This window comes from Giraffa tippelskirchi, chromosome 6 (genome assembly GCF_054371585.1).
Source record: "Giraffa tippelskirchi isolate mGirTip1 chromosome 6, T2T-mGirTip1v1.2.pri, whole genome shotgun sequence".
Classification (NCBI taxonomy): Eukaryota; Metazoa; Chordata; class Mammalia; order Artiodactyla; family Giraffidae; genus Giraffa; species Giraffa tippelskirchi.
Window position 1 is genome coordinate 33843670 of NC_137280.1, and position 7238 is coordinate 33850907.

Below are 7238 nucleotides of genomic sequence, written 5' to 3' on the forward strand. Positions count from 1 at the left end.
ATTGAAAAGATCCTGATGCTAGGAAAGACTGAGGGCAGGAGGAGAAAGGGGTTTCAGAGGATGACAGATGGTTGGATGGTATCACTGACTCAATGGACACAAGTTTGAGCAAGCTCCAGGAGAGAGTGAAGGACAGGGAAGCCTGGTGTGCTGCAGTCCATGGGGTCGTAGAGAGTTGGACACAACTTGGCGACTGAACAACAACAACAAGAATTGAAGCAGCAGCTGTTGCTGCTGCTGCTGCTGCTGCTTTTGTTGCTGTTATGAACTGACCCATGACATTCCTCCAGGGGCTAATGGAGTCTTTGCGTTATTCAGGTAACACAGATATTAGCCCAAATAAATCATTCTCGTTTTAATCAAACAACTCAGTTTTCAATATTAAGGAGAAAAATTCAAATTTTCTTTGCATTCACTCCCAAATAATCATATTTCTCAAATTTCCTGTCCTCTGTTAAGTCCCTTTCTTCCATATGCCTTCTTTCCCTTCAGGAAAACCAACAGCAAAAGTCGTAAGAAGTAATAATGAGAAACCTTCTCAAAACTTACTTGCAGTTGGCTCGGTGTTATAGTTACTTACCTCTGAGAAGGAACCAAATTTGGTCCTAAAGAAACAATGATTTCAGCAAATACCACAGAGTTAATGAAAATCTTTTCTTACATGCTTTGAATATTACACTATGTTTTATAGATTCAAATTGCAGACAGAAATCAAACTATCAATTTAAACAAGACATTTTCACAAGTGTAATTTGTTATTCACAACAGTCTTCTAAGAAGACAGATATTATTCACATTCTACTGAGAAATAAACGGATGCTAATGGATTACACCATTAGCTCTAAATAGGTCTCAGTAGACAGATTTTCAGATTTCTAGTCCAGCACTCTTGCTTCAGCACAGCATTGTTTTTATAGTCTGATTTCAGGCAATTTAAAAAAGGGAACATTTATAAACAGCCAACAAGTGGCTGACCCCTGTTCTCAGCAAGTAATCCAGTGACTGGTATGACATCCTTGACAACCTTAATACTACACAGCGTACTCCAGTGATCCCACTCCTGGGCATATATCTGGAAAAGACAAAAACTTTAACTTGAAAAGATGCATGCACCCAATGTTCATAGCAGCACTAGTTACAATAACCAAGACGTGGAAATACTCTGTGTCCATCAGCAGATAAATGGATACAGAAGATATATATAATTTATACATATATGTATATATGTAATAATATATACATATATAGCTTTTAGTCAAAGCTATGGTTTTTCCAGTAGTCATGTATGGATGTGAGAGTTGGACTATAAAGAAAGCTGAGCACCAAAGAATTGATGCTTTTGAACTGTGGTGTTGGAAAAGATTCTTGAGAGTCCCTTGGACAGCAAGGAGATCAAACCAGTCAATCCTAAAGGAAATCAATCCTGAATATTCATTGGAAAGATTAAGGCTGAAGCTGAAGCTCCAGTACTTTGGCCACCTGATGTAAAGAACTGACTCAATGGAAAAGACCCTGATGCTGGGAAAGATTGAAGGCAGGAGGAGAAGGGGACGACAGAGGATAAGATGGTTGGATGGCATCACCGACTCGATGGACATGAGTTTGAGCAAGTACCGGGAGTTGGCAATGGACAGGGAAGCCTGGCGTGCTGCAGTCCATGGGGTCACAGAGAGTTGGACATGACTGAATGACTGAACTGATATACATGTATACATATATACATATATATATAAAGAAAGCATGTACTATATATATATATGCTGTGCTCAGTCGTGTCCGACTCTTTGTGACCCCATTTACTGTAGCCCAGCAGGTTCTTCTGTCCATGGGGATTCTCCAAGCAAGAATACTGGAGTGGGTAGCCATGCCCTCTTCCAGGGGATCCTCCCAACCCAGGGATCAAACCCAGGTCTCCCACATTGCAGGCAGATTCTTTACTGTCTGAGCCACCAGAGAAGATATATTTTATATTTTATATTTATATATTTTATATTTTATATAACTATTTATTATATATATATTTAATTCATATATATATGAATATTACTCACTTATGAAAAAGAATGAAATAACATCACTTCCAGCAACATGGATGGACTAGAGTTTATCATATTAAGTGAAGAGTGAAGTCAGTTGGACAAAGACAAATATCATATAACATAACTTATATGTGGAATCTAAAACAAATGCTACAAATGAAGTAATTTATAAAACAGACCCATAGACATAAAAAACAAACATGGTTACCGAAGTGGAAAGGAGGGGCAGGGATAAATTAGGAGTCTGGTATTAACAGATAAATATCGCTATATATAAAATAGACAAACAACAGTTCATACTGTTTAGCAAAAGAACTATATATAATATCTTCTCATAACCTATAATAGAAAAGAAACTACTATATGTATATTAATATATACATATGCATATTAATATGTATAACTGAATTACTTTGCTGTACCTGAAACATTGTAAATCAACTATAACCTCAATTAAAAACAAAAACTACACAGCATAGTGGATTTGGAGCATTCTATCCCTGGCAGCTAAAAAAGCAAATTCTTTGATCTTCAAAATGATAACTTTTTTGAGTGGCTGCTTAACTGTTGGCAGTCACAGTGAAACTCTGTAAGACTGAGGACTATAGCGTCATGCCATCATTTGAATGATGGGAACTGGAACTATTCACCGCAAAGCACTAAGTTATAACTATTTATATGGTTTTCAAATGTGAATGATTGGCCTGTGTGTGTTGGTTAGAATGCTCTCTATGCTCAAGGTAATAATGAGTGAGGGATGCACTGGGGCACGACACGGACACTGACAACTGAAAGGTATTGCTGACGAGTGTCACAAAGGTGTCGTGTGTATTTTTAAAGAGGTTTTTTGATGTGGACTGTTTTTAAAGTCTTTGTTTAACTTGGTACAATATTGTTTCTATTTCTGTTTTGGTTTTTTAGCCACAAGTCATGGGGGATCTTAGCTCCTGAACCAGGAACCAAATCCAACGACTCTGCAATCGAAGGCAAAGTCTTAACTACTGGACCGCCAGGGAAGTCCCTGTCATATGTGTTTTTAACCATGTGCCACAGTAATATCAAGAGCCAACCGTACCATAGGCAGTGTGGTAGGAGCTTTATAATGCATTGTTTCATTCAATCTTAATGACAACTCTAAGAGATAAGAACTGTCATTAAGCCAGGCCAGATAAGACACAGAGACTCAAGGAGGGCCCCTGCACATGAGCCAAAGGCTTTCAGAGGAGATAAGGAGAAAATGTGGTCATAGTGGAGGTCAGGGACAAATGATAACAGGCCTTGAATACTAAGCTCTAGCTTTAATATTTTATCCTGTAAACTCTGGAGAAACACTGACACACATAAGAATGTTCTAATAGGATTATTCTAGCTGTAAGGTGTAGAGTTGGGTTGAAGTAGGAGACATAGGATACTCAGGAAGTTAATGCTGTAACCCAGACACACAGACGGTGTTAAGAGCAGGAAGAGGAAAGAGGGAAGGACTCCTTAGATGAGTGGGTATGTGGTGGTCCAGGAAGCGACAGACTGGGACTCTGGGATAGACATGTACACACTGCTATATTTATTTATTCTTTTTTTCTTTTGAACTTTATATTTTGTATTGGTATATCGTCCATTAACAATGCTGCAATAGTTTCAGGTGAGCAGCAAAGGGACTCAGCCGTACATATACATGTTTCCATTCTCCCCCAAGCCCCCTTCCCACGTAACATTGAGCAGAGTTCCTTGTGCTGTACAGTAGGTCCTTGTTGGTTATCCATTTTAGATATAGCACAGAGTGGATAATGAACAAGAGCCTACTGTACAGCGTAGGGAGCTCTGCTCAGTAACAAGCTAAATGGGAAAGGAATCTGAAAAAGAAAAGATACATATATATGTATAAACTGAGTCACTTAACTATACACCTGAAATTCGTGCAACATTGTTAATCAACTCTACTCCTATATAAAATAAAAATTTTTTAAAAAGATGTAAAGACTGAGAGAATCGGGGCTTTAGAAGCTGATGTAGAAGAAGTAGAATAAAACAAATTGATATTGATCTAGAAGTTGCTTTTTAAAAATCAACATGTGTGCTTTTACTCATAAATCTGGTTCTAAGTGTAGACAGCAAACTAAACGTCCTCAAAGCTGAAATTCTGCTGGTCCTCACATACTCCAGATGTTTCATGACTTGAGCACATGAGGGGGTTGAGCTGCTTAGGGCCCAGGTGGCCTCCAAGATGCCAGATTGGTTTTTACTGCAGGATGACCCTGCCTACGCTGAATGATATACTAGTCATTTGAGTCGTGAAAAAGCAAAAAAACATTTCCTAGATTTCATGGGCCAATATTTTACATTTTGGAAAAGTGAAAGGACATATTGAATTTTATGTGGGATGTGAGTGTATGTGTGTATTTATTCACCAATATTCATCCCTTAATATGTGGGATGTGTGAGTTTGTGTGTATGTGTGTGTGTGTGTGTGTGTGTGTGTGTGTATTCTTTCACCAAATATTTATTGTGGGATATTATGAGCTTTTCTAGGTAATAGGATATGAATTTCTTGGCCTCTGCTCATAGAAATCTAACAATCCTATGCAAGAATACAGACATTATAAAGTCTGTTGTAATAGGATCATAAACAGAGTGCTCACTATAGGTGTACAGAGGAGGGCCCAGCTGGGCATGATCAGAACAACTTCCTAAAGGAACAGGGGTCTGAACTGAGTCTGAATCACAAGTGTAAGTTAGCGAGGCATTTGAGGGGATGGGCAGTTTTAGAAAGTGAGGACACCATGGGCAAAGGAACAAGGTAAGATGGCTTGAGCATGTTGGGAGAACTATAAATAGTTCCTAGGATTGAGGCGGGGCTTCCCCGGTGGCACAATGATAAAGAATCCACCTGCCAATGCAGGAGATGCAAGAGAGGAGGATTTGATTCCTGGGTCGGGAAGATCCCCTGGAGTAGGACATGGCAACCCACCCCCAGTATTCTTGCCTGGAAATCCCCACGGACAGAGGAGCCTAGCAGGTTATAGTCCACAGGGTTCCTGAAGAGTCAGACATGACTGAGCACACACACACTCAGTGGAGAATTTGGGGTAATGGCGAGAACACAGCCAATATTCATTTCACGAAGAGTTACTGAACACCTACTGGAGACTAGCATAGATGAAAAAGACAAGGATGTAAACTTCATGTCACTGATTAATAAATAAAAGCAATTTCATTTTTAAACTAATATTCCGTGTTCCATCTCTTTTTATCTTTTCCAAAATAACCTTAGTGAGCTCTGGCACTTATAAGTCCATACTGCTTTATCCATAACTCTGAAATCCAAAAAAACCCTTAAAACAGTGTTGTTGTTGTTTCTCAGAAATTTGACCTGACCTAATAGGAGACTATTTTTAGTCTTTATTTACCTCTCAGTGTGAACATTAGTAAGTTTTACTACAGAAATATTGACTTGGTGACTAGAGGCTGCTACACTATATCCCACTTTTGGTAATATATGGTACATATTCCATATTTGTTTTTCAAAAGCTAAAAAATTGGATTCCAAAACATATATGACTTCAAGGATTTTATATGGGAAGTCATGCTCATCTAGAATCATAGCACTTTGTTAAAACACCTCCTAAAATATACATTTTTTTTCCTTTCCGGATTAGGCACTGCTGATGGGAGCCATATATAATATTTATTTTGAGTGTGAAACTTCCTGGCAGAAATCAAGTTATTGCACCAAACAACAGTCTATTTATCCCTCTCTATGGCAACTATCTTCGCTGCTCCAGTACACTCACTCCCAGAGTACTCAGCAGAGACTGGAGGGTGCTCCTTAGCTTGCAGAGAGATGTCCTGTCCCAGAGTTGACCCCGCTCCCCGGGGCATTCTCATTGCTTCTTAGCTCCATGGCCCGGGGTCTGCTGGCTCCCTTTTCTGCCCTGCACCTGGGGCTGCTTCCGTTTGCTTTTCCATGAAATCTTAGGCCAGAAGAATCTTCTCATTCTCATTTGGCAAGCTTGGGATCATTACCATTTCAGAGCTGGAAGAGAACTCGGAGACAGCATCAAGTTCAACCCCTGCCTTTTAGAAACAAGGATCCTGAGGTGCAGAGAAGTGAAGCAACGGGGCCCCTTCAGGCAGGTAAGTTATAGCAAAGCTAGGACTTGGATCCAGGCTGCTATTCCACTTTCCCAATTCAAGGAACTCAAACATCGGATGAACAGGTGCAGAAGGTTCTAGGGTGGACGTTTTTGTTTGGCTCTGTTTGTTGGATGATTTGTTTGATTCACCAGTTTTTCCTCTGGAATATCACCTCTCTACCTCTATCCTTGTGGTTCAAGCAAAATTCACTCAAATCCCTAGATTCACCGATAACTTGTAATTCTGGAGCCAGGCCAATCAGAGAATCAGACTCTTCAAGCGCAGTGATTGGCTCAGAAATGAACTCCTGACCCAATCAGAGATGCGGGGAGTCTTGAAATGATTACTGAGAAACCGGCCAGTATGTCTCTGTAATTCTCCATGGGATTTCAATGGAACCCAAGAATGAATATATGGCTTCAGGTTACTTAAAGCCACCTTGCTATTACCTGAAGCCGAAAGGGGAAGCCAAAGCTTAGAGGTAGAAGGACCCGGAGTTCTGATGACATTATTTGAGTCTCTTAATTTCTCCCCTGCTTGAAACCCCCTTTACCTCTGACTTTTTCAGTCACATAAGATAATTTCTTCTTTTGTTTAAGCCCAGTGTGGGTGGATTATCTGTCACTTGCAACTCAGAATGCCTTAACCAATAAAATGACCTTTTATAAAGTCTCTTCAAACACCGTCAGTTTATGATTGGATAATTTTTTCCTAAAGGTCTGGTATTTCTGGAATCTCTGAAATTCAGTAACTTACTGAGCTGAGGTGAAGTGAGAAAATATGCAGAGTTAAACTCTCGATATCCTGCTATAGTTTGGTACTCTACATAAAAACACCCATTCTTCATTTTACCAAAGTCTGATTTTTCTCATCAAACCATGAAAGTGTGAATCTATTTGCCTAATTTGAAACTGACACCAGCACCATTACTTTTTATGTTGCAAACTGAACTCTAGCATCAGACTTTTCTGTTTATTTGTGTTTATAAAAATGATAATTTCCTGTTCTTTAGAATGAAAAGAGCTAAAAGGGCTTTTAAAATTTAAATGGCTGCTTTTTAAAACAAAT